This window comes from Austrofundulus limnaeus, unplaced genomic scaffold (genome assembly GCF_001266775.1).
Source record: "Austrofundulus limnaeus strain Quisiro unplaced genomic scaffold, Austrofundulus_limnaeus-1.0 Scaffold79, whole genome shotgun sequence".
NCBI classification, from domain to species: domain Eukaryota; kingdom Metazoa; phylum Chordata; class Actinopteri; order Cyprinodontiformes; family Rivulidae; genus Austrofundulus; species Austrofundulus limnaeus.
In genome coordinates, this window is record NW_013952481.1 from 222973 (window position 1) to 227463 (window position 4491).

The window sequence follows — 4491 nt, forward strand, 5'->3', positions numbered from 1 at the left end:
CAATAATATCTTTTCTTATCTTATCTTATCTTATCTTATCTTATCTTATCTTATCTTATCTTATCTTATTTTATTATCTTAAAATGTAAGAATACTCTAACCACCAGAGGTAACTTCACTAAATGAAGAACAAACATGATTTAATAAAAAAAAAAAAAGGATTTCCAAGGCCCTAAACATTCCCAGTGGGTCTGTTAAATTCATCATCAAGAGTGGAAGGAAAGTGGGACATGTGTAAATCTAGCAAGAGCAGAACATTCTCATAAAGAGAGTGCAGGAAAGAAAAAAGTGAGAGACCACCAAAACACYTGCGACTCGGAARGAGTTAAGGCTTCAGCAGGTGAGATGATGGASACTGAGCTGTTGACCATGTTCTTCATCAGTCTCAGTTTTATGACAGAGAGACAAAGAGAAATACAACAGTAAAGAAAACTAATAAAAGCTGGGCTGCAGACTCAAAACAATCTAGTCAAAATCTAGCCAGTCTAGTTTTTCTTCCTGCAAGTTTCCTTTATCCAGTGATTCATGAGAAGAGTTGTCTCCAAATAAAATCAAATACGAAAAACAAAAATTTTACACATTCTGCAAGTATTATTCAAAACAACCACATCACCTTTAAAACCGACTGAGTTTAAATTTGTTTTGTCAGATAGCAGTGGCTCCAAAACCTAATCATGAAAGTTTCATTAAATTACATTCAATGGTTCATGTGATATTTTGCTAACAGACAAAATTGTTCTTGTCCACCTTTGCCTTTTGGGATGGGGTGATTAAAAAAAAAACTACTTTTATTTGGAGAAAAATGGAACAAGAATTAAAATCACGAAAAGAAGCTCTTTGATTTAACTTGAAGTAAAGGCTCGAGAACGTTTCAAACATTGGTAGAAAAACTCTGCTTCAGTCATTCGTCCCTCAGGCAACAAAAATAGCTTCTGTTCGGCTTTTTTAACGATCGACACCGTGTTCAGAAAGAAAGCAAAACAAGACCCAGTGTGCTGAGTGCTGCTTGACTGCCATGTCCAAGGTGGGTACAGAAAGTGTGAGACCGTTATACAGCGGGTAAAATAAGTATTGAACACGTCTCCATTTTTCTCAGTAAATATATTACTAGAGGTGCTAATGACATGAAATTTTCACCAGATGTCGATAACAACCCTTGAAGGTTTCGTGGACCTCTTCTATGAACTCTGATCTTTAGTTCTTTCCATTGATTTTCTGTTGGATTCAGGTCAGGTGATTGGCTGGGCCATTCCAGCAGCTTTAGTTTCTTTCTCTGAAACCACCTTGACTTTGTGTTTGGGCTCATTGTCTTGCTGAAATGTCCAGCCACGTTTCATCTTCATCATCCTGGTAGATGGAAGCAGATTTTTATCAAGAATGTCTCTGTACATTTTTCCACTCATCCTTCCTTCAATTATTTAAAGTTTGCCAGTACCATATGCTGAAAAACAGCCCCACACCATGATGTTCCCACCTCCAAACTTCACTGTTGGTATGGTGTTTTGGGCTGATGTGCAGTGCCATTTGACCTCCAAACATGATGTGTATTCTGGCATCCAAACAGTTCAATGTTGGTCTCATCTGACCAGACTGTATTCTCCCAGTATTACACAGGCTTGTTTAAATGTTGTGCAGCAAACTTTAAAGGAGCTTCAACATGCTGTTTCTTCAGCAGTGGAGTCTTGCGTGGTGAGCATGCATACAGGCCATGGTGGTTCAGTGCATTACTTATTGTTTTCTTTGAAACAAWCGTACCTGCTAATTCCAGGTCTTTCTGAAGCTCTCCACAAGTGGTCCTTGGCTCTTGGACAACTCTTCTGATAATTCTTTTCACTCCTCTGTCAGAAATCTTGTGAGGAGCACCTGGTCTTGGTCGGTTTATAGTGAAATAATGTTCTTTCACTTCTGAATTATGGCCCCAACAGTGCTCACTGGAACCTTCAGAAGTTTAGAMATTCTTCTGTAACCGATGCCATCATTATGCTTTGCAACAATAAGGTTGTGAAGGTCTTGAGAGAGCTCTTTACTTTTACCCATCATCAGATGGTTCTTGTGTGATACCTGGCCATCATTTGGGACTGAACCAGCTGATATTAACTTGCACTGACAAGGGGCAGGCTTGCTTTCTAATTACTGAGAGAGTTCAGCTGGTGTCTTGGCTTTCCATGCCTTTTTACACCTCCCTTTCTTCATGTGTTCAATACTTTTTCCCTGTGCCATTCCACATTATTACAAATAACTTCATTTCTGGACATTTATGGTTTGATTTCTTTGTATGTATGGATCACTTTGGGTTGTTACCGACATCTGGTGAAAATTTCATGTCATTAGCACCTCTAGTAATATATTTACTGTGAAAAATGGTGACGTGTTCCATACTTATTTGACCCGCAATATGCGTGTGAATGTGAGCTGAAGCAGACAGACAGGCAGACAGGACAGTCGAAGGCCTCGGGGAGTCCCTGTTATCTTCTAACAGGAACATTCATGAAACGTCTCATCTGTGAAATTCTGAAGAAAGGATAAAAGGAAGGAAGACAAATGGGTGGACTTTACCGCCATCACGTCTTGGATTTGATCTTTCTCAGCGTCTTAAAAATAAATTCAAAAGAAGAAAAAGGAAATGAACATGCTTCGGTTGTAAACGTTCTCGTTTGATGTTTGGATGCAGCGAAACCTGAAACRAAACCGGCAGTCATAAAGTTAAGTGAGCTATCAGTGCCGTGACAAAAACATTATTCAGCTTTTCAACTTTTTGTCACGTTACAACCACAAGCTTCAAAGTATTTCAGTCAGATTATTTTATGTGATAGACTAACACAAAGCAGTTGAAAATAAATTATGCATTAAAATTTTTTTACTGAAAAAAAAAAGTTTGTTGCACGTGTTTATACCTGCTAGAATTAGAATCCAGAGCAACCCTTCAGGAGTCACTAAATTACTCCACCTGAGCATATTTTGGGCTCTACATGAAAGTCTTTTTATTATGTTAATTGCAGAAAGTTTACTCTACAGTTGTGATKTTCACAAACCTTTTGATCGATGTATTATTTCACCACTAGTTGCTATAAGTAAACACTCTGCTTTTATTATTACTCTTCATCTGCTTGTGCAGATTGACTGCAGCTGTTCGTAGTGCGCATGCGCAATTTCAGATCAGTGTTGGGCGTTTCCAAAAACCTCCACTCTGAGACCTAATTTCAAAAAGCTTCGGTGTCAGAGAAACAATGTTGTCAAGTAGGCAGAAGTCAGAAAATGCAGCAGAAATTCCTTCATTTAAAAATGGAGTTGTATAAAAAGCAATTTTTTCAGTATAATTAAAAGACCTCTGAGGGTTATTACAGAACATTAGTGATCAAACAGCATCTTGAAAAACAAGGATCACAAACGATCTATTACAAAAAAAATCATAATAAAATACTTTGAGCTTTGTGGATGTAATGTGACAAAATGTGGAAAAGTTGAAAAGGTTCAAACACACTGTATGAGTGGATCAGAGTGATTAWAGAGCTGATTGTTGCCTGATGCCCTCTGCTTTGTAGGTTAAGTCAAATCCGTATTTCAACCTGGAAAGACTCACACACAGAAATGCGGCAGTTAAACAGTTTTATTGATATGAAAATGTTCTTTGGCGCTCGAGCYCCGGCAGAAGAYGTGAGTGCAGCGATGTGAGCTAGCACACAGCTTAGGTTTTAGGAATAACGTCTTCACCCCAGGGCTCGGACACTGGTGGTGGTGTGGAGGCCAGAGGGAAGGGGTAGCCAGGAAGAATCTGAGAKGAAGGTGGAGAACGGGTGGGGGTGGGTTGAATGCGTCCGGAGAGCAGACTGATCCTTGGGTGCCGGGCCTTTAGACCTGGATCCCTGTGAGATGATCGGTACGTTGAGGCGAGGATCTGATCTGCAGCTGTGAGACCAGAAACATGTGAGGCGGAACAGTCTGGAAGAAGGAGCGCAAAGGAATATAAAAGGACAAAAACAAAGCAGCAGAAAACACAAATCCCCACACTTTTATGGAGCTTAGCTGGAGTTCTGCTGTGTCCCGTTTCTTCCACGCCTTTAATTAGCTTTTTTCTGTTCTTGTCATGGTTGCGATTTAAAATAATGTCACCTGAGTGAAACTTTGAGGAACTGCCGGCTGCAGCGACACCACATTCATATTTACATTACAAATGAGGAAGAAATGAATGGAGGAGCCTAATTTAGCAGCAGCAAGGATCAAAGAAGCTGCTGAATTTTGTTATTGTGCCATAAAAAGAAAGGGACAGAAAACACAGCAGAGATGTAACCTTGTTATTATTTTAGCATTTAGTTATCATTATTTATAAAACATAATCTACTCATTTAAAGATTTTTTTAAGTGTGCATCCAGTGTGTGAACTACTAGCTGAATAGTTCTGTCTCTATTCTATTCTATTCTATTCTATTCTATTCTATTCTATTCTATTCTATTCTATTCTATTCGATCGTTCATGTGCACGCGCAGCAGGAG